The following is a 24012-nucleotide window of genomic DNA, read 5'->3' as shown; positions in this document are numbered from 1 at the left end:
TAAAATACAGTTTTCAATTTAGTTTTTAGTCTTTGTTTAGTTGTATTATGAGAAAAATAATTATGTTGTGTCTCCCTTACCTATAAAATGAGAATAACTTAATAGGGTTGTCATGGATACTCAATGAGAAAATGTTCTAGCCCTGGCCAGATAGCTCAGTTGGTTCGAGTGTCGTCCCAATATGCCAAGATTGTGTGTTGGATCCCTTGTCAAGGCACATGCAAAAATCAACTAATGAATGCGTAAGTACGTGGAACACAAATCAATGTTCCTCTTCCTCTATCTCTCCCTTCCTCTCGCTCTCTAAAATCAATAAATTTAAATAAAGAAGACATTCTAAAGTGCTTAAAACAGTTTTTGGTATATAGTAAGAACTAAATAACTCCTAGCTATATTATTAATATTTTTTATTATTATTATATTACTAATATTTTATATAAGCTATAGAAGAGCCAGAAAATTACCCCTATTTCAATTTAAGTTGATTTTATTTTTTTCAACCATCAGTTGGAACACATGATTAGGCATAAATTCATTTGATAAAGAAATATTTTAAATTGGAACTATTCTGGAAAAACTGAAACACATGGCTATTATAACTAGAGTGTATAGTTTTGATGAGCAGAATGCTTCTCCCACCAAATACAGCAGTTTTCTCTGTGAATTCTTCCTACCAGTTGTCATTGCTTTTAAACTATTGCTCTTTTAATTATCAGTGGAACCCTTGTATCAAGTAAAATCCCAGGGGATACACCGATATGGAAGTAATGCTGTGCCGGCAGGACTGGGGTCCTTGACCCAGAGCCCTGCTCATTTAACATCTCCATGACACCCAGGCTCTTGGAAACACAATTTGAAAACCTTTTTTCTCATTGTTAGTGATACAATCAGTTCACCAGATAATTTTCTTTATAATTATTATTCACTGGCTGTGCATTTCTAATGATATATTCTATTTACTCTTTTATATTTGGAAGATACTTTTGGGAAATGTTAGTTTTATCAGCAATAAATTTACAAATCACATCTTGGGGTTTGTAACTTTTAGAAATGTGTTGTTACAGACTTCTATTTTAAAGTGTACAATTTAATTCTGACGGTGTATACTTCTATGAAATCTTCACTGCAATCGAGAGATTTCCTTGATCCCCAAAATATTTTTCCTGCCCCTTTACAGCACATCCCTCCCTCCACTCCTAGCTTCAAAATATTACTGATTTGCGCCCGGCCGGGCGTGGCTCAGCGGCTGAGCGTGGACCTAGGGGCCGGGCGATCGGGGTTCGATTCCCGGTCAGGGCACATGCCCGGGTTGCGGGATCGATCAATGACTCTCTCATCATTGGTGTTTCTATGTCTGTCTCTCCCTCTCCCTTCCTCTCTCTGAAATCAATAAAGATATATTTAAAAAATATGTATTGCTGATTTGCTTTGTATCACTATAGGTCAGTTTGGACTTTATATATAACTGGAATCATAGTTTGTCTCTGGCATCTGTCAGTCGGCATAATGACTTCGGGACTTGCTCATGTTGAAGCCGACATGAGTAATTATTTCCATCGCATAGATGTAGCAGTTTGTTTATCCATGAACCTGTCGATGGACATTGGAGTCCTTCTGGTTTGGTGCTATTGTGGGAAAGGAGCTGCTGTAAACACTCGCGATCAAGTCCTTGTGTGAACATATCTCTTTTAATTTCTCTTGGGTAATACCTACAAATATGTCAAACTAAGAAACGTCCACGGGGATCAATAAAAATAAAATAAAAAATTTTTAAAAAGTAATGTCCAAACTTGTAAAGAATCTTTATACGAGTTTATTTGAGCCAAACTTAGGACAATTGCAGGGAAGCAAAATCTCAAAAGCTCTGAAGAGTGGGTTTCGCAGTTTCTTTTGTACACCCGGAGGGGGGAGGGGAGGGAGGCCCCGGCGGGAAGCGCGGGACTCGATGACAGGGCGGGGCGGCGGCTTTCCCGCGGCGGTCGCCCGGGGCTGAGGAAAGAGAACCGCTCGGCGTTCCGAGGCGTTGAGTTGGAGGCCTCAGAGCCACCCGCAGGGCTCGCCTCGGGCGTAACCCTTTCGCTGAAAGTCGGGCGGCTCCCGCCCCGGTCCCGCGGCTGCGGGCGCCCGGCCCTCGGCTTCCCCGCGGGCCCTCGGCTCGGAGGCCTCGTGGGGGTCCCCCCGCAGCTGCGCCCGCGCCGGGCGCTTCCCCCGCGAGGGGCGGGGAGCCCGCGGCCCCCGAGTGTGGCTCCCGGGCCGCGCCCTCAGGGTGTCGGCCCCTCTCCGCGTCCCCGGCCTCCCGCCGCCGCCTCGGCCCTCGGGCACCGGTCCGCGCGGGTGCGGGTCAGGTGCTGCGGGGCACACGAGGCTCCGGGCGAAATAGGGGAGCCCCGGGGCGCGCCCCACGCGCTCGACCCGCGCGGGGGTACCCCGCCTGTGGCTGAGCGAGGGGGCAGCTGTTGACCCCTTTTGGAGCAGGTGCGGCTGCTCGGTGACGAGGCGGCGTCCCGGGAAGGGGCCACGAGGGAGGGCGACGAAACTCCCCTTTTCTCTAGACCAGCGGTTCGCAAAGCGAGGTTCGGGGACTGAGAGCGAGTTTCCCGTGAAAAGTGTTAGACACGCCAACCGCCGGGCCGCGGGCCACCTGCCGCCCGGCCCCCGGGGGCGCGGCCCGCGCGCGGCGAGACGCCCCGGAGCCTGCGGCCGCCGGGCCCCGTCGGGGAGGCGGGCGTCCCGGGCGGGGAGGCGGGGTCCTGCCCACCGCGCCGCCGCCGCCGAGGCCCCCGCGCCCCGCCCCTCCCGCGCCCCCGCGCCCTCGGCGGCGCCCCCTCGCGCCCCGCCCCCCCGCGCCCCCCGCGCCCTCGGCGGCGCCCCCTCGCGCCCCGCCCCCCCGCGCCCCCCCGCGCCCTCGGCGGCGCCCCCTCGCGCCCCGCCCCCCCGCGCCCCCCGCGCCCTCCGCGCCCTCCGCGCCCTCGGCGGCGCCCCCTCGCGCCCCGCCCCCCCCGCGCCCCCGCGCCCCCCGCGCCCTCGGCGGCGCCCCCTCGCGCCCCGCCCCCCCCGCCCCCCCGCGCCCTCGGCGGCGCCCCCTCGCGCCCCGCCCCCCCCGCGCCCCCGCGCCCCCCGCGCCCTCGGCGGCGCCCCCTCGCGCCCCGCCCCCCCCGCCCCCCCGCGCCCTCGGCGGCGCCCCCTCGCGCCCCGCCCCCCCCGCCCCCCCGCGCCCTCGGCGGCGCCGGGCGGCGGGGCTCGGGTCCTGTTCCTCGGGAGCCGGGCCAAAACCCGGCGAGCGGATCCGCGGCCTGGGCCCGGCCGGGCATGCGCAGGGCGCGCGCCGCGGACGCCGTGCAGCGAGGGAGCCGCGGAGCCAACCTGCGGGCGCCGGCAGCACCGCCGCGGTAGGTGCGGGCAGGCGGGCGGGCAACGGGCTGGCCGCCGGCGCGCGGGGCTGCGGGAGCCTCGGGCGCCTCCGGGCCGCGCTCGCCAGGCTCCGGGCGCCCTCCCGCCGGCCCGGGCGCTGCGGTGCGGCCGGTGCGCGACTGTTCTCGGCTGCGCGCGCCCAGCCCGGGGACCGCGCGGCTCCCTGAGTGAAGCTGCTGTTTCGTTAACTGCGCCGTTTTCCTCCTGAAACTCCTCGCGGGGCTGCTGCTGCGCCGCGGGCGGCCCCCCGCGTGAGCTCCGAGACGGCGCCGCGGGCGCGTCCCGCGGGGTCAGTGCTGCGGGAGGCCGCCGCCGCGGTTTCTGGTTGTGGTGCTTCTGGAGCCCGGCGCCTCTGGGTGCCGCATGAAGAAAGTAACTTTCAGCGAGTTTCAGGGCCAGAAACTTTCTGCGTTTAAACTACATCTTTAGTTTATTGATCTGAGAGCGAGAGGAAGGGAGAGACAGAAACACAGACGTGTGGTTGCATTTATTCTGCGTTCCTTGGCGGGTTCTTTTTGTGTCCTGACCGCAGCCTTGGCGTACCCACGACGCTCCAACCAGCGGAGCTACCTGGCCAGGGCACGCTGCATTTTTAAGGAGAGACTGTCTAAAATTTAAGACCCCCCCCCTCGCCCTTACTTTTCTACGTTACTGTTATTTCAGGCCTTCTTTGGTGCTATTAAAAGGAAGTGGCCTCATAGATGACTAACAGTTCTCACTTTTTTTCCTTTAATTTACCCTATCACAGTTTGTGGCTTGTACAGAGATATTTTACCCTGGGGCTGCTGTATTGATTACACTCCTACAAGGCTAAGGCTGCTCTGCGCAAATTTCTTGGATACCCTGTGAGCCATGAACAAAATTTTAGGTCATGGGGCACACACACACACACACACTGAACATTATTTAGGTTAAGTGTTAAATTTATGATGTGGGAGACATATACATAGAATTAATAAGTTTAGGAAAAATAAATTTTTAGTTCAGGAAGAGAAACCTATATGGAAAGGAAATACAGATACCTGCATTTCTCTTCACCCCCCACGATGAATGTCTTAATGGCAGAAATAATATACAGTTGTTTAGTTTTGGACTGTAGAGACCTTGCAGGTCAGCCAGTTCAGCTGCTTCAGTTTACAAATGAGAAAACTGAGACCAACGAGGTTAAATGACTTGCTATGGCTGTTGGAGCCCTTCCTTGGCAATACTGGGCCTGGGACCCAGGTTTTCTGATTTTCAGGGCTCTTTTTCCCATCCCCCTTCACATCCATCCTCACAGTTTGGTTAGAGTGTTAATCATCTATATCTTTGTACTGTGTAGTCTAGCTTAACCAGATAGTTATTCCTGCTACTAAACTTGCTAGTACCTTGTAAAGTTCCTTCAAAAAGTATCCTCTCTCTAAAATATATATCTCCTTCACCCGAGCTCCACCTAAACTGTTTGCTGGTCTTGACACTGCCCGCCTTTCTCGTTTTAGTCACCTGGGGCCCTTGGGCCAGAATGCCTGTTTGCCGGAGGCCTGCCTGTACTGACTGAGTGGCCCAGGTGTGACCTCTTCCTTGAAGCCTTTCTCAATCACTGTGGCCAAAAAGTAGCACTCTATGTTCTCAGTCCTCTGGCTTTCATTGCTGTGGTCTGTGCTGCTAGAACCCCCCCCATCTTCAGATTTCTGAATCGTTGTATTTCAGCACATGTTCCAACTCCCTGAGCCATGCGTAAGCCCTTGTAGGTTAAAGTCTGTGACTCAGATGTCCCACCCAGCAGGAAGCACAGAGTATGTTCTCAGCCTCTGCAAGAAGGAGGAAGTAAAGCAGGGATAGTTTTTAAAGGGATTTTATGTGGATGTTCTGTAATATAGGGGACGCCACCTTAGACCTATAGCAAGACAGTTGTCAAGTCAAACCAGCTTGGTGGGGTGATTCTCATGTTTTGACGAAAGTTCATATATCAGTTAGGGAAGTGTTGGGGAAAGAGGTAAAATCATAATTGGGCAGTGTTGCCCAAGGCCTGGATTTAAGCATGTCATCCAAGTGCAGAGTGGAGAGCACAGATTTAGGAAATGGTGTAAAGGAAAAAGCATTCGGTGAAAGATTAGATGCAGAAAAGGAAAGACATAGTGAAAATTACCTTAGTTTCAGGCGTGGCATGTTGGTAATAAGCTTGTGGTACTCTTTTTACCGGATAAGTACCTCCAATCATCACATTATTTCTTTGTTTCTTATAGTTATTGATATGATTGTCTTATTTCCCATTCTAGATGATAAGTTCTTTGGGGGATGATCTTTAACCCCTCATGATGGCAAGCAGGGTAGCTTTGCAGTATTAGACACTCAGTAGTTATTAAAAGAATAAGTAGCCCGGCCGGGCATGGCTCAGCGGTTGAGCATCGACCTAGGATCCAGGAGATCAAGGTTCGATTCCTGGTCAGGGCACATGCCCAGATTGCGGGTTTGATCCCCAATGACTCTCATCATTGGTGTTTCTATCTCTCTCTCCCTCTGCTGCCCTCTCTCTGAAATCAATGAAGATATAAAAAAAAAAAAAAAAAAAAGAAGTAGTGTATTTTGGCATACGCTACTTATGGGGAGGGTGGGCATTCAGGATCTTAGAGCTGTGAGGTACCACTTTATCCAGACCATTCCTTCATTAGGCAGAGGAGGGACTGAGATGTGCTTAACTAAGCTAGTTAGTGGGGCAGCTGGAGCCTCTACTCAAGTTCCCTCACTACTAGCCCCATGCTTGTTTCATTGACCCTTTCTTTTCGAGGTTGTTGGCCCCAATATGAAGTTGAATTGGCAGCAGGCCACTCTAGTTTGAAACGTTTTGTGGATCTAAAGGCCCCGGAAACCAATCTAAAGGGGGGAACTTACTAGCCAGTGGAATGTGTTGTCACTGGAAGAGATGAGACAAGGGGTGACTGGCCAGTTCAAGGTTGAGTTCACAGAGTGAGGAGGGGGTAAGGCTGGGGTTTGGGGAATCTGCACTGGGGAGTTGAGGAGTCTGGAAAGGTCAGTGTAGTTTAGCTTGTCAGGGCAGAAGACATAAACAGGTCGGCCCAAAGCCTTGAACTGAGAGTGTTTGGGAGAGACATTCTACACTACCAGGTGGTGGTGAGCGATGGCCCAGGAAAGGGAGGTAAGGTTGAGAGAGAGAATTGTGGTCAGATTCTCTACCTGGCAAAACAAAACAGAAGGCGTTCCTCCAGAACCCTAAATCCCAGTTTGGGATACTTGTTTAGTAGGAACAGATATTGCAAATAGCCATTTTGCAAATCAAAACACAGCCTTTCCACTGAGCTGCACACAACATAAAGGGAGCTGCTGGACGGCACCTTCACAAGCAGGATGATTACTATCTTCAACTGGCAGTGCTGTTCTCATAAAAATATTAGGAGGAAAGAGCAGTTGAGGGGAGAGACAGCTTCCTGGGGGGAAGGGAAGGATTGGGTAGGTATAGAGGGATTACTTTTTTTTGATCATTACATTAGTCAAAATTGATTGGACAAACAAATGCAAAATCAGGTGGTATGTTGAGGTTAATGTCTTATACATTTAAAAATGCCCAAATATTAAAATCTAGACTTATATATTACAACCCTGTATGAAATGACTATATTATGTAACTTCCTCAAAATAATGGTAATATTAGTAACTAGTATTATAGAATGCTTTCTGTGGACAGTGTACTGAACACTTTATAAGCAATATGTCATCTAGTCTTTACAAACCCTCCTATGAAATTGGTGCTGTTGTTATTCCTGTTTTACAGATGAGAAAACTGAGGCTGAAATAAAATCACATTTCTGAGGTCACATAGTTGACAGTGGCTGAGCTGAGCTTTGATCTCAACCCTGCCTGAGTTCAGGCACTGAGAACTTAAATAATTTAATCAAATATTTTAAAATACAGAACTTTATCTGTGTAACCCTAACAGATGCTGAGGCTGCACCCACTAAGAATGGTACAGATTTTAGCTGGTGAAACTCTTAACATTCTATGAGCCAGACTTTAATCTGAGAAACAAACAACAGTGATGAATCTTTCTGTTTTTTGTTTTTTAAATTATTCCACTTAGTCTTTATCTCCTTTTTACTCCTGGAGCATTCCTGGAGGCTGAAACAACAGCTCTTTCTCTGGGTGCACCATGAAGCTATTTCTGTTCTGCTCCCTCCCTCTTTCAGGAGGAACTGGGTGATGGAAGTGAGTTGGTGGTGATCCAGGGGGTACCTCTGGGGTTGCCAGTGCGTGGGAAACCCTGTGCATGAGCCTCAGGACTGCAGAGTGGCCCAGTTTGTAAGGACTTCCCCCTTGGGTGGCAGGATTACTGCAGGAAGCCTTGGAATATCTGATCTCAGCCCGTGAACTGTGGTCACAACCCCCATGGAGAATCCAGACCTGAGCACGACCTCCTGGGATCCTCGAGATCAGGAAGGCTAGAAGTCATGCGGACTTGTTGCAGTTGGAGGTGTGTGTAGACACCTCAGCTGAGGCCCCTGTTCAGAGACAAGTAATTCAGAGGCAGGACTATCAGGCCCTAAATTTGACCAGTGGAGTTGGCTGTGAGAAAATACTAACCTCCCCTCCCCACAGGAACCTAATTAATCCCTTTTGGGAGTTTCAGAATGGGACCCAGCTGAAAGCGCTCTTCCCCTCCCGGTGCTGTCTGAGCCTCTTTCCATTTCCTGCTCCTGCTTCACCTCCTGAGCGGGCGCCCTGCATTCTCAGGGCCTGTGCTCAGACGAAGGAAAGGCCACTCGCTTCTCGCTTCAACCCATTGCTCGGCTCAGCATCTAAGAACTCATCACATCACCCCGCTCTTTCCCTGAACAAAGGTCTGAATCAACATTTTATTCTGGTTAATGATGAAAATCAGCAGAGAAAAGGCCTTTGTGCTCCATGTAGGTTTATTGGTTATAAAATTTGATTGCAGGAAATTTTGCTGACATATAAATCACTTGAGATTTGAGGCTGTGTTAACTTCGATCATCTTGTATCTTTTGCTGTGTCCGAAAACTCCTGTTTGCCTTTTTGGGTGAGAAACATACAGCATGGCTTCTGTAAAAACGGGCTGCTTTTTAAAACTACTGTGCAACAGGGCGGGAGTGAGAGGGAGGATTAGGAGAGAGTTTTTTAAATTTAAAATACTTGTTTCATCAGAAAGTATTTTATTTTCTAGTAGACTTACAGTTAGTTTGCTCATAAAGTCCAGTTGTGAAGGGGACTTTATACTTTATACAAACTAAGTATGATTTACTTTTTTGAGCAATCCAGAGCTATAAACCTCTAAGAATATTTGGATGATAACTGACTGCATACAGACATGCCGCACAAAGGCAAGCTGAGAAACTGCCTTTTCTGGTAGTAAGGTAGATGGGTGGCTGAGTAAGGTGGAAGAAGTTGGGGGGGGGGACTTCTTTGTGATAAAAAGCAAAAGGTTTGGAGGAATGGTTGACCGTAGAGACTCAAAATATTAGAGGAAACTAGATTTACTTTATTATTGAGAAACTTAATAAATTGTTTAAAGGTCCAGTCCCAGGAAATAACACATTTTAAATTAAAAAATAACAAACATCCCTTTAATTTGTTGGAGAACCAAGAAACATGAGAGTTTACCAGTGTTGTCAAAATAGAATTTGAATTGAATTTGAGTTTAAAACATTGAAGGTTTAGTCGTTAATTACGCCTTGGGCCAAGGTCTTCTTTTCCGAACCTTCTCCCTAACAGTGAATTCCCCTGTGGTACCCTCTGGACTGGTGAATAAACAAGTAAACCTGTCCCCCTCCAATCACAATTATAAAATCCAAAGTAACGCATGAGAGTCTATGACCTAAAACTGATGTTGATCAAGCGATTTGAATGCCTTAGATAGAAAGTACCAGCCATGTTCACATACTGTTCCCAAAGCTGGTGCTCAGACTAGATTAAATGGTCGAAATAAAAGAGAAGCAGGTTCAGAACCGGCTCATTCACAGTGAATGATCAAAGGCACAAGTAGACTTTTCGCTTCATTTCACTTTGTCATCTTAAATGCTATCTTTTATGGCTATATTGTTTTTTTTCTTTTTTGCCCTCAATGATATATACTCACTGTGTACTTTAATAGAAAAAAAATCAATGCAAACTAGAATTTTGAGGTTAGATAAATCAATCTCTGCTTATGGTTTTAATGTTATTCATCAATAATTTGGTGGAAAGACAATATCAAGCTAGTTCATAATTGAACCTTTAGAATTTATAATTATTGAGAACCAACCAACAATTCTCAAAGACTCCTGCGTTCTTTCACGTGAACACTCTGTCAGCATTCTGTTGCTGTGAAGTCTCCCTTTCTTTCTTCTCTCCTCAGCTTTAGGTTCGTTGGGACACTCTTTGTTTCAAGGAATGTTTCCAAGAGTGGCCCAGTTCTTAAAGAGTTTACGTATCTTGCCCTGGCCAGGTGGTCCAGTTGGTTGGAGCTTCATCCTGTACACCAAAAGGTTGCGGGCTCGATCCCCAGGAGGCAACCAGTCCGTGTTTATGTCTCTCACTCTCTTTCAGTCACTCATGCTATCTCTCTCCCTCCTCCTCCCCCTCTCTCTAAAAAAAACCCATATTCTCAGGTGAGGATTAAAAGAAAAGTTATCATCAGGTCAGTGTGGTGCCAGCTGTGAAACAGCTCACAAAAACCCAATGATGTTTAGCAAAAGTTGTCATGCAAATGAATTGATGCTGGGAAAATAACAGTAATAGCAATTTGCTTGACCTCTTTTCTTATCCTTAAACCGGCCAAACTAAAGCAAGATCACCATCAGTGGGAAGAGGTAGCGTAAGAACCTTGAATGTTTAGTGGTCAGTCAAAACGAGCTCCTCGGGTCATTTCCAGTTCAGGTGGCGGAGATCAGTTGGCCTGTGATCAGGGCTGTGGCTGGAAAGTCAAAGTCTGTGATTCTGTTTCTGACCCCATGAGAGGGGAGGCCTTCTCTTTAACTCCAGGTTTGATGATTAAACAAGACATTGGATGTGAAAGCAGTCAGTAAACTGTAAGGTAAGGAAGTAAGGTATTTATTATAGTTAAAATAAATGTCTGACTTTGCTCTCTCACTGACAAGTGGCAGAGGCTTTGAGAATGACTTCCCTGTTTGAGGTTACTTGACTTGCAAGTGGCAGAGGTGGGACTCACATCTGTGCCTTCTAATTTGACAGAATATAAGGGCTCAGCATTGGGACCACAGTGATGGCCTAGATAGATATAGGGTCCCTGTCCTCATGCAGCTTCAGTCTAGCCCCAAATCTAGTGCTCTTCCAAATAATCCATATTTTTTCTTTTACTGACCAGAGGGAATAATTGCTAGAAATTTGTATTTGGTTTTCATAAAATCCTATCTGTGTGTTCTGACTATAGACCTCTTTAAGTGACGTCTCTGTTGGCAGAGGGGCCTTCAGCGGCTGCCCCCTAAACTTTAGATTTCACTCAGCAGGATGTTTCTTTCCTAATGTCCACTGTGGAGAGAAGGGTTGGGTGCCTCTTATTATTCTTTTTGTCAATCAGAGGCTTTTTCCAGAAGGATGTTTTCTCTCCTGTGCAAAATCAAAGGGGTGTGACTGAGTAAAGGGAGCTGGGTGGGGAGCCGGGCTAAGAGTGGGGCATAGTCCTTGCACCCATGGTTCTCAGTCAGATGGAGGAGGCAGACACAGGGATAGCCTGCAACGTGAGTGGGCACCAGGGGAAGCACAGAACGAAGCTTTCGTGGAGCACAAAAGGAGAGTAGTTAATTCTGTTCAGTGGGTTGAGGAAGGTATCAAAGCTTCTGAGCTGAGCCTTGAAAGGAAAGTATAAATCCAATCTACAGAGAATAGAGGAAAGAGCATTCCGTGGGGGAAGGGACATCATGAGCAAAAGAGTGGAGACAGTAAAGAGCTGGCCCAGTCAGGAAACTGAACTATAATGTGTTCTAAAACCTGAGCATAAGGATCACCTGGAGAGCTTGTTAAAGAACAGATTGCTGGTCCAGCCAGTGTGGCTCAGCAGTTGAGCATTGACCCATGAACCAAGAGGTCTCTGGTTCATTCCTCCATCAGGGCACATGCCTGGATTGTGGGCTCAATCGCCAGTAGAGGGTGTGTAGGAGGCAGCCAATCAATGTTTCTCTCTTATTCATGTTTCTTTCTCTATATCCCTCTCCCTCTCTCTAAAATAAATAAAAACATAAAAAAACCAAAAAACAGATTGCTGGTTTCCAACTCCAGAATTTTTCATTCTTTAGGGCTGGGGTGGGGCCGGAGAATTTCATCTCAGCCAGTTCCCAGGTGATGCTGAGGTTGATGATCTGGGAACCACCAGATAAGCTAGAAAAAAATTGTTTTCTTGAAACTTTACTATCATCACAAAATTAATGGTTCGTGGTTTTTTGTTATTGTTTTTTAAGTTAGTATCATTTACCAAGTGGTTGCTGCCTTGTGCCCCTTGTTGCAGTCCGGAAGTTTCTTATCTGGCTCTCTCCCTCCTGCCCCCCCCCCCCTTCCTGGCGAGTTCTCCCAAGAAACCAGCCCTTTTCTTGTGCTCCATGTTTTAAAGTGAGTGCTGTTTAGCCAGGGTGGCCATTCTCCCCATGGAAAGCCGAGCAGTCAACATCAGTGAGGTGATGTTAGGAGGTGACCCAAACCAATTATGAATCACTAGCATACTTAAGGGGTATGTATTCGGGTTTTCTTTTGTTAATTTGTACATAATGTTAAACTTTTTCAACAAGTATGTTTGGAATAGCTAGAACTTAGACAATTGCAGAAAGTTCCTTCCCTGCCCTCAAAAAACATGTAGTCTTGTAGGAGGGTTAACCGTGCATGAATTCATGGTTCCGGTACAGGGCAGCTAAGAATGATAGAAACCAGCTGTGACAGAAATGAGAAGGCAGGCTCCCTTTCCGTCTAACGGGATGATGCTGCGGGGACGATGTCCTATGCTGTCTTCTGATGTTCTATGCCAGCCGTTTTCAACCTTTTCATCTCATGGCACATAGAAGCTAATTACTAGAATTCTGTGGCACACCAAAAAGTATGTTACATATTTTGCCGCTCTGACAAAAAAAAATAGGTATAATTTTTACTCATTCACGCCAGACAGCTATTGTGTTGGCTGTTGTCATATTTTTATTTGACAATCTAAGGGAAAAGAGGTCAGTGCCCCTAACTCTAAATAGGTAGTGCATGTTTTAACAATTCTTGTGGCACACTGGTTGAAACAGCTGTTTTATGCATCTTTGTAAGTCCTCTGAAATGAGAGAGCACATGTCTACATGAAGAAAATGATGGAGGATGGCGCACTTGAATTCAGCATTGAAGGGCGCGCAGGTGCTCACCCGGCAGAGAGTGGTCAGCAGGGCGAGTAACGGGCGTTCCAGACACGGGTGCAGCAGGGAGGTGCAGGCGCAGCCGTCGGGGAGGACTCGCTGGGAAGCACAGGGGGATGAGACTGGACAGGGAAGATCATGGGACATTTTGAACACAAGGCTGAGGGATGCAGACTTACTCTGTGGCATTGTTGACTCGTAGGCTTATCTTGGCTTCCCCTACTGTCAGCTCCCTCTCGCCCCAGACACACCCCACTTCTCTCAGTGCGCTGGGCTAAAAGTACTCTTTCCTGACTCATTTTGATATGTGTATTTCTAGACTTTCAAAAATCAATCCATCGTTAAAGGCCCCTCTGTCTTTCAAAAATGTGGAAGAACAACCAATTTCAAATTCTGAGAGATTGTAAGTGAGACAAATAAACGGCTATAGTTATTTGTTCTGTGAAGCAGGGGATTTCAGAAGTTAAAGCTAAGGATATAAAGATGGCGCACCAAACAGGTCCTCTCAAGCTGACTTTGAGTGCTGGGAGACACCACAGGTAAGGGGGAGTAGCATTGTGCCTCGCTCCAGAATTACTTTAGCTATAAATTCAAAACTAACTACTGGTTTAGTACTAGAAGAGCTTGTCTGGGGATTAGAGGGCACTAAGGCCAGCGTGGTCTCTTCGATTCATCTTTTGAGGGGATGTCCACAGATGGGTAAGACATCTGTTTCTCATTGGAGATTTTGAGAATCATCCCCGTGTGTCTCCTAGAAAGTATCCTGTGCCAAACAGAGAACCCAGAAATCTACCCAAGCCATTGCGCTCAGTTAGTATTTGACAAAGGAGGCAAGAGCATACAGTGGAGTAAAGACAGTCTCTTCAATAAATGGTGCTGGGGAAATTGGACAGGTACATGCAAAAAAATGAAACTAGACCAGCAACTTACTCTATGCACAAAAATAAACTCAAAATGGATAAAAGACATAAATGTAAGGCATGAAACCATAAAAATCCTAGAAGAAACCATAGGCAGCAAAATCTCAGACATCTCTCCTAGCAATATGTTTGCTGATACATCTCCTAGGGCAAGAGAAACAATAGAGAAAATAAACAGATGGGACTGCATCAAAATAAAAGGCTTTTGCACAGCAAAAGAAACCATCAGCAAAACAAAAAGGGAGCCCACTGTATGGGAGAACATTTGCCAATGATACATCTGATAAAGGGTTAGTATCCAAAATATATAAGGAACTCATACAACTTAACAAAAGGAAGACAAACAATCCAATTAAAAAATGGGCAAAGGACCTGAATAGACTCTTCTCCAAAGAGGACATACAGATGGCCAAGAGACATATGAAAAATGCTCAACTTTACTAATCATCCAAGAGAAGCAAATTAAAACCACAATGAGGTATCACCTCACACCTGCCGGACTGGCTCCATCAACAAGGCAACAAACAGCAAGTGCTGGCGAGGGTGTGGGGAAAGGGAACCTGATACACTCCTGGTGGGAATGCAGACTGGTGCAGCCACTATGGAAAGCAGTATGGAGGCTCCTCAGAAAATTAAAAATTGACCTGCCATTTGACCCAGTGATCCCACTTCTAGGAATATATCCTAAGAAACTCAAAACACTAATCAGAAAGAACTTATGCACCCCTATGTTCATAGCAGTGCACTTTACAGTAGCTAAGATCTGGAAACAGCCCAAGTGCCCATCAGTAGGTGAGTGGATAAAAAGCTGTGGGACATTCACACCATGGAATACTATGCAGCTGTAAAAAAAGAAGGATCTTGTACCCTTGGAGGCAGCATGGAAGGACCTGGAGAGTATTATGCTGAGTGAAATAAGCCAGTCAGAGAAAGACAAGTATCACATGATCTCACTTATATATGGAATCTAATGAACAGAATAGATTCAGAGACATGGAAGCATGGAACAGACTGATGATTCTCTGAGAGAAGGGGGTCCAGGGTTGGGAAGAGATTAACCAAAGAATTTATATGCGTATACACATTGCACATGGACACAGACAGTGCGGTAAAGGCCTGGGGAGGGGTCAGGAGTGGGGTGGCGGGGCCAATGGGGGGAAAAAAAGGGACATCTGTAATACGTTCAGCAGTAAAGATAAATTCAACAGTAAAGATAAATTAAAAACAAAAACAAGTATCCTGTGCTGAGAACTACATTGTGGTGGGAAAAGCAAAGAAGGTGGACTTTTAAGAAGTTGTCACCCTGGTGCTGCCCCTTGCTTGCTGACTGGTAAAGGAAGCAGCTTAGTGAGTGAGTGGGGCAGAGCTCACTGACTCACCCCCTTTGCCCAAGATCCAGTGGCTGGCAGAACCTCAAGTCATTCGGCCTGTCTGAACCTTGGTGGCTGTTGTGTGTTCTGTTTTGTGTGGATGAAAAAAGATAAAATATGTAAGTACCATGCACATTTTAGATGAAAATCTTCTAATATTAAGATTAATCCCGTCCTAAGTTTTTCTGCCCGCACCTGTGGCCACGCATGGCGGAGTCCCGTCTTTTCCACTCTGTAGGCCTTGCTATGCATGCTGCTGAGTGGATGGGCGATGAAAAGGAATGAGTGAACGTATGAAGCTATGCCAGTCCCCTCTCAGCCACACACCTAATACCTTCTAGCTTCCACTTGTTTGTAGAGACTGAAGATCCTTCTATTTAGACTATTAACCCGTTTCTGTGTTTCACTGACAGTAAATCTTGAGAGATGCTCCAGACTCATCCAAGAGACAGCTGCATAGCTTGGATTCAAAGTCCAAGGATCTTTGTAGATTCATATGCTTTCTAAACTATTCCAGAAATAAACAATATATAATGTTTTACATATAAATAATCCTTATATGTAAGACATTTCATCTTTAAAATAAACTAAGGTTCTGTTTCTCTCAAAGTACTTTTTATTGTTTTAAGAGAAATCAGATTAAAAGTAGGAGAGTAAAGTAGCCAGGTGTATGAACACAGTGATCGGCTAAAAGCTTGGGTATCTGTTTTTCCAGCAGTTTAATGAAACAAGAAACAGAAGTTACTTTATTCTACCCTAGGTTTAGTTTCTTTAATGTTAATAGTAATTTCGTTCCTTTTTAAAAAATTATTTATTTTAATCCTTACCTGAGGATATTTTTTTCATTGCTTTTCAGGGAGAGGGGAAGGGGGGTAGAGGGAGAGAAACATTGATATGAGAGACACACATCAATTGGTTGCCTCCCGCATATGCCCCGGGGTGGGGATCGAGTCTGCAACCAAGGTACCCGCCCTTGGCCGGAGTCAAACTCGGGATCCTTCAGTTCGTGGGCTGATGCTCTAGCCACTGAGGCAAACCGGGTAGGGCAGTAATTTAGTTCTTGATTCGTGAAGTTAGACTTGATTATCATGGGAAAGGGAAAAATTCATCTCTTTCATTTTGAACAAAATAGTTTGGTTTTAAAATTATATTTCCTAAAATGCATCTGGAAATTGTAGGATAAAAAAGATTAAACTTTCTAAATTTTTATGGACAGATTCTACTTATGTGTGTTGTGCTTTGGAACATTAAGTCTCTGTTGACATATTTCTGCAAGGTTAGTATTATGTTTCTCTTCTCGTAGGACTAGAAGAGTAAATAATGAGAGAACTGAAAACATTGTAATTTTCTAGTGATTCAGAGGAAATGACTACATTATGAGGTGGTGTACTGAAAGGGTACACAACAATACACATTTTTGCAAATTAATTTGTTAAATATCAGTGGGAATAGTCTTTTGAATCCTGTTTCACTTCTTGGGTACAATTTAGGGAGGCCTTATGTTACAGATGTTGCTCATTTTAATCTAAACTGGATACCATGGCTTGTTCAGACCTTCTGTGTGTATAGGTTCTTTCCATTATATTAGTCCCTAAGACACTATGCTAAGGGTACTACAAAATCAAGCAGCAAGATTCCTCAGGGAAATTAAAGGTTTCATATCACCCAGAGATTGTCCAGATCTTTGCCTTGAATAGTGTTAATGGTGTTCCCTCAGTGTTCTTGGTGCACATGATGTTATTGTTTTTTAAAATAACTACTTTATTGAGGTCTAGTTCACTCATTTAAAGTTAGTCAGTTTTAGAATAGCCTTATCACCCTGCATCCATTAGCACTCATTCCTCATTTCTTATCCCACCCCTTCTTCACCTTGTCTAGGCAATGACGATCCAATTTCTGTCTCTAAATTTGCATAGTCTTAAAATTTCCTACACTGTGTATGGATCATACCATATGTAGCCTTTTATGTCTGGCTTGTTTCACTTATCATAATGTTTTCAAGGTTTATTCATGTTGTAGTGTCAGTACTTCACCCTTTATGGCTGAATAAAGTTCCATTGTGTGGATCTACCACATTTTATTATCCATTCATCATTTGATGGCCATTTGAGTTGGTTCCACATTTTAGCTATTATGAATAATGCTGCCATGAATATTTGCGAACCAGTTTTGTGGGGGGGGCACACGTTTTTATTCTCTTGGGCATATACTAGAAGTGGAATTGCTAGGTCATGTGGCAACTCAACATTTAACATTTTGAGGAACTGCCAAGCTGTTTTTCAAAGTGGCTGTACCATTTTACATCCCACCAGCCATGAATGAAGGTTCCAGTCTCTCCACATCGTCTGCAGCACTTATTATTACCTGTCCTTTTTATTAAGGCCATCTTGGTGGAAATGGTATCTCATGGTGGTGACATTTCTTTTTGTATTAAACTTTACATTTTAGAGCCACTGTGATTCACAGAGAAATTAAGCAGATAGTACAGAGAGTTCCTGTGTGCCCCTCCACGGACATACAGTTTACCTTATTATTGATGTTTTACATTAGTATGGTATATTTGTATAACTAAAGAACCAATATTGTTATATTATTCTTAACTAAAGTGCATAGTTTGTTTATATATTCTTAGTTTTCAATGTAAAGTCCTTTCTCTGTTCCAAGATCCTGTCTATAATATCATCTTAACTAACTTGTCATTTCTGAGTAGGCTCCTCTTGGCTGTGACAGTTCTCAGACTTTCCTTGTTTGTTTGTGTGTTTGTTTTTTGATGACTGGGAGAGTGTTGAGGAGTAGTGTCCTTATAGGAGATACATTGTAGGATGCCCATCTGTTGGAATTTGTTTTTTTCTCTCTTTTTTTAATGAGTGGGCTATGGTGGTATTGGTTTTTCGTATGAAAAAAAATTAGAGCAATTTACTTAAAGTATAAAAATATACAGTCACAAAATTGGAAACCAGTAGAAGTATGGTTAAGAAATTCTTAGGAGTTTAGACAATCACTTGCCTCTGGAAGATGACCAGAAATTTAATTCAAGATATATTGTCATGTAGAAGACTTGATCACAGTGGAGATAGTCAGATGAAATAGTAAAATTTATTTTTGCAACTGTCATGACATAGCAGTTACTCTAAGGGTAAAGCCAAAGGTCTGTTTTTCACTGCTTTACATGTAAATGAGAATATTGTTTAGCTTGTAATAAAACAAAGTTAATAGAAATTCTGATTAACTTTAAGAAGAATTCCTTTGTATCAAGGCAGCAGGAGTCCAACATACAGTGAAGTGAGTGCTTCCACCTACATCAGTTCTACCGATCTTCACAAGTGCCCTGTCATTTCACTCACACAGCTGTCAGTAGTGGAGCTGAGAATTTAACCCAGGGCTGTGCAAGTTTATAGCCTATTGTCTGTCAGGCAGCAGAGTTTCCAGTGATTTTAAATCAGAAATGTATGGAAGGATCTAGGCCTGAGTCCTTATCTTACTGGGTATTTTTACTGCCAGCCAGAAGGAATAGCATCTCTCTCTGTTCAAGGCCCATCGAAAATAGTCCCGTGAACAGCATACTTGTTGATGGCTAACAAAGGAAAACTGAGTCAGCTTTGTCCAGGCACTGCACCCCACTGCCACGTGTGTCTCCTGAAAACGAAGCCCGCGAGCCGGGAAGCTGGGGGCCTGTGTGCTGACCAGCACTCCCTGAGGCCTGCCATTGGTCACCTCCCTCAGTGCTCATGAAGCCGGGAAAATTTCCCTACTTATTTAGCGAATCCTTGTAAATAGCCCGAATTGGTTGATGACAGACTGATAGAAGGTTCTTTCTGCTCAGATTTTCTTTAGAAGGCAGGATCAAGGAGGCTGTGCTGTGGCCACAGACAGGCGCCGAGCCCTGCGCTGAGTTCCTGCTCACACGCGCTGGTGGGTGTGCCGGCCCTGCCTCACGCCGTGTCTCAGGGAAGCAAGCTGCTGGCCTTCCACTGCTTCTGCTGGGGCTTCCAGAGTGTCGTAACGGGGAGTGGGCTAGAGGATCACAAGGTGACCGGGTTTGGCCTAGAGGGACATAAACCGCTACTACTTGCAGCTCACTGGCCAGAAGGAACCACCGACCGACTAGACTGAGGGAGGTGGGCTGTTCAGTGGGCAGCGCATGCTTCTGCCTCACTTTCTTTGGAGCAGGATAACTGGCTAGTTTGCAATATAAACAAAAACAAAGCACCAAAACATTTCCTGTAAAGACAGAAGTGTACTGAAATATTTAGTAATTAAATTAATTCAGATTGAGGACTGTGACTTCATCCCCAAGGTAAATCTTCTCCAGTTCCATCGACTTGCCTAGTTTGAAATTGTGCCTGCGTTCGAGCTGTCCCCATATTGATGACTGCCCTCTGGAGACAGCTGTCACTGTGCTGCTTTACAAATGAGGCTCCCTAGGTTGAAGGCAACACTGGTTGTTGTCCACCTGGCATAGATTACAGAGAGACCTAATATTTCCTGTGACTTAGATACACGCGTGTGCACACACACACATACACGCAACTAAATACTTTGCAAACCTTTTTTTTTTTTTTTTTTTTTAGTATATCTTTATTGATTTCAGAGAGAGGAAAGGAGAGGGAGAGAGGGAGATAGACACATCAATGATGAGAGAGTCATTGAGCGGTTGACTCATGCACACCCCCGACTGGGGATGGAGCCAAAACCCAGGCCTGTGCCCTGACCGGGAATCGAACCCCGATCACCTGGATCCTAGGTCGACGCTCAACCGCTGAGCCACGCGCAGCCGGGCTGGAAACCTTTTTAGCAGCCACTTCTAGAAATAAGCTTGTGGTGAACAAAAGCCATTATATATATATTTTGGTATAAATGCTTTTTCCAAACTACTTTTCTTCAATTGTGTTTTTGTGATGCCATTTTTTTTTTCTGCTTAAAAATATACTACTGGAAGATGCAGAACTCCTCTTTAGCTTGTCTTCCTGATCTGCCCTTTCCCATTCCCTTCAGTGTGGCCTAAAATTGCATTAGAATTATCCGAAAACAAAGACCTGACTGGGGTTGCAGACCGGAGCAGTCCTCTGGTTCTTTGTTTGAGAGCAACCATCTGCAGTGCATGGGAGCAGCCCCACCTACCTCAGGCCCTTTATGCTGATACCATATTCTTTTATCCCATATTTACTTAACACAGTTTTGGGCCAGGCCCCAGCAGTCTTCGCCCTCATAGAAACAACAGTCTAGACCATGGGGTGGCAAACTTTTCCTGTAAAATGCCAGATAATAAGTACTCGAGGCTTTGTGGGCCATGTGGTCTCTATCTCAGCTGCTGAACTCTGCTCTGGTGCCACAAAAGCAGCCACAAACAATATGTAAGCAAATGAGCATGGCTGTGTCTCAACAAGCTTTATTTATGGGCATGAAAATTAAAGCTTTAATTTCTTATAATTTTCACATGTCACAAACTGTCATTCTTTTGAATCTTTTTTCAACTTTTTAAATATGCAAAAGACATTCTTAGTTCACAGGTTGTGTGTGAATGGGCAGTGGGCCGGATTTGGCCTGCAGGCTGTTTGCCAAGCCCTGGTCTAGAACCAGCTCCGTGTGGTTTCATTCTCACAAATAGTGAAATGCCTTAATGATTACTTAAATTATTCAAGTTCAGTGTTTAAACATAATTAACTTCATTCAGGGCTTTCTTCAAAAAACAACTCTTCCATCAGTTATTGCTGAATGTCATTTCTGCAAATTATGTATTTTGCATAATATACAAATTTTAACATGCAATATACAAATTTGTATATTTTGCAAAATACATAACGTACAGGTGAGCCCATACAGATATTACTATGAGGACCACTAATTTTATGAAAATCACAATCACCAATACTTAAAACAATACCTAACATCTGTTGGGCATTTCCTGTATGTCAGGTCCTTTTCTAAGCCCTTTGCTGTTTGTTTTAATTAATCCTTCCCAAAACTTTATGACCTTGGTATTATTATCACCATCTTCATTTTTTGACTATGAAAGCCAAAGTTCAGAATGACTCACCCAGTGTTAAAAATCAGAGTCTGTATTCCCAAGAATTCTGACTGCAGAGCAGGGCTTCTAATGATATGTTTACTGTGCCTTCCTAGGTACTGAAATGTATGCATTAAAGTAGTTAAACTTTTTTTTAATTGCAGTGTAAGAAAATAGAAGTGGTGAATAAAAATTAAGAGATTATTTCTCCTAAAAAGAAGTACATAACTGAAAAAGGAATCATTTAAGGAGTAAGTGTTCTAATAGCTTTTGCTATTTAATTTTGTCTAGTCTATGAGCAAAGATAAAAATTCTTGGGATAGATTAACAGGATAAAGTGTGCTGAGATTTTCCTCTTTTCTGAGCGTCCTGAATTAACACTGAGAATCAGGGCAGGGCTGGATTTACAATAGAATGATGCATCATGTTCAGCCCAAAATCATGATACAGATACTTTGTATTTGTATATAGAGTTTACAAAGTTTTCTGTTGTGTGTGACACATTATGCAAAAGCACTTTGTAATCTGTAAATCATAGTCCAAAGGAATCATTGTTAGTCATTTCGGTGGCCATTTCACTGTAGACATAGCCTTGGCCCTAGTTTCCTTGTTCCTTCAGTTTAATCAGCAGAAAAGGTTAGATCTGAGGTGAACACACCTGTGAAAGATTCCTAGTGGACTGTTTAAAATGTCCCCTCACTTACTTTTGGACCTGTTTTGTATTGAACCATGAGAGCAAGGACCACAGAATCCATTCTTGTCCTAGGGGATCTCTGAGAAGAAAGGCAAGTAAGTGGGATACAGTTTCTTTTCCCATTTAAGTGCTGGCCTTGGAAAGAAAGACATGAGAGAAAGGAGAGATTTTGAAAATCAATTATTTACTTCGACACTGACTAATCTGATATTGTGGGCAAACATCAGGAATTCAAGAGGTCTGCAGACTTGTACCCTCTGAAGCCAGTACTGTGGCATGGCAGTCCTTTCCACCTGATAGTTTCTTTGTATGTAGTTTATTGCTAAATGAAAAGGGCCAGCACGCGATAGGGTCTTTCTGAAAACAAGAAACATGTATTTGCTTTATATGCATTTTAAAAAATTAAATGTGCCATAAAATTTTACATTTGGTAACTTTATATTATGGAATTTTTGTCCTGTAAAAACACAAGATATGGCTGTTTTTTCTTTAATGAGTCCTGATTTTGGGGGGGCAGTTTTATATCTTTATTCGACAATCAGCAGTTAGCTCTCACCCACATTAACTGTTTGTAGATTTTTGAGAGTGGTGACAGGCACGCAGGTGACCCATGCACAGGGGTGCATTTGCAGAATCTTCACCCTCCTTAGGTCCTGGGCAGCCGCCCCTGAGCGGCCCTGATGCGGGGCCGCTCCTCCCTCCTTGGGCCCGGGCGCGCGGTGAGGCCGGTCAGTGCGCGCCCCTGGAGTGCCCACCTCCTTCCTGCCCAAGTCCAGGGTTTCTGAGCCCCAAGGGGTGCGCTTCTGGAAACGCACCCCGTGGCTGCGCCTGTGAATGGGATGGTGTGTTCTCGGGTCACGGCCCAGTGATGGCAGGAGGGCGCTTCTCGCCACCCCCCTTGCGGGAGCCGCGGTGCCCGCCCCACCCTGCTCTGAAGCTGCAGGAAGAGGACGGCCTTTCTGTGCTGAGGCTCTGCCTCTCGCCTCCTTGCCAGGGAGCCGGGGCCCCTTTGGGGCGAGCACTGGCGCCTTCGTTCCTGATCCCTGCAGTTCCAGTTCCTGACTGATCATGGAAGCAACAGGCCGCTGCAGGGAAGAGGAAGTGCTCGTGTCTCGTGCTCGTGTCTCCTTCCCACCTCCCGATACTAGGATTTGAGCTCCGGGATATCCCGGGACGCGAACGTGGAGGGAAGCGGAGCTTGTGCGCAGCCGCTGTTAGCTCAGGGATGCTCTGCCTGGGATGCTCTGCACAGGGATGCTCTGCACTGGGATGCTCTGCACAGGGATGCTCTGCACAGGGATGCTCTGCACTGGGATGCTCTGCACAGGGATGCTCTGCACTGGGATGCTCTGCACAGGGGTGCTCTGCACTGGGATGCTCTGCACAGGGGTGCTCTGCACAGGGGTGCTTTGCACAGAGGTGCTCTGCACTGGGGTGCTCTGCACTGGGGTGCTCTGCCTGGGATGGTCTGTGCTGGGATGCTCTGCTCAGGGGTGCTCTGCCTGGGATGCTCTGCTCAGGGGTGCTCTGCCTGGGATGCTCTGCCTGGGATGCTCTGCTCAGGGATGCTCTGCTCAGGGACGCTCTGCGCTGGGATGCTCTGCTCAGGGTTGCTCTGCGCTGGGATGCTCTGCACAGGGATACTCTGCGCTGGGATGCTGTGCTCAGGGATGCTCTGCGCAGGGATGCTCTGCGCTGGGATGCTCTGCGCTGGGATGGTCTGCGCTGGGATGCTCTGCGCTGGGATGGTCTGCGCTGGGATGCTCTGCGCTGGGATGCTCTGCACAGGGATGCTCTGTGCAGGAGGCCATGGGAGCCGGGAGGGCGGGGTCCTCAGGTTGTGGCCGACTTGACCCCATACCTAAAGGGCGTGGCAGTCCCTGGCCAAGCCAGGTGTTATCCCGTGGAAAAGTGGGCTCAGGATGGCCAGACCTTCTGATTTTCAAAGAGAAAATAGAAATGTGAATTTTATGTTAATTTCCTAATTTTTATGTTAGCTTCAAAATTTAAGAAACACGTAGTGAGCCGCAGAGGACTTGTTTGGGCAGGATGTGGCCCTGGTGCCGTTTGTCCCCCTGGCAGGCAGGAGTTATAGGAGCCCTGGGATGGGGCCCCAGGAGCCTGGAGGCTGTGGAAGGCAGTACCTGGCCTCGGTTTCCCCTCGTTTTCTGTTTGGCCAATGAGACTGTGGTTTAATTTTGTTGTTTTTAAGGAAAACCTTTTGCTGTCCAGATTTACCTCCTGGAGAAAGAGGGGCTAGGATGTTGAACCCTGTTGGGGCTCC

The 24012-nt window shown here is 45.9% G+C and overlaps 1 protein-coding gene across 1 annotated transcript in view; it reads left to right on the top strand.

Moving 5' to 3' along the window:
• The first annotated feature begins 3219 nt into the window (after positions 1 to 3219).
• Positions 3220 to 24012, top strand: part of PLS1 (plastin 1) — a 104692-nt gene continuing 83899 nt past the window's right edge. The window contains exon 1 of the mRNA XM_081139297.1: positions 3220 to 3389. The gene's annotated coding sequence lies outside the window, so the exon portion shown is untranslated. The remainder of the gene's footprint in view (positions 3390 to 24012) is intronic.

Source organism: Miniopterus schreibersii (genome assembly GCF_964146895.1).
Source record: "Miniopterus schreibersii genome assembly, chromosome: 5".
Lineage (NCBI taxonomy): Eukaryota > Metazoa > Chordata > Mammalia > Chiroptera > Miniopteridae > Miniopterus > Miniopterus schreibersii.
The sequence above is the reverse complement of the archived record's forward strand: the minus strand, read 5'-3'. Positions and strand labels throughout refer to the sequence as shown.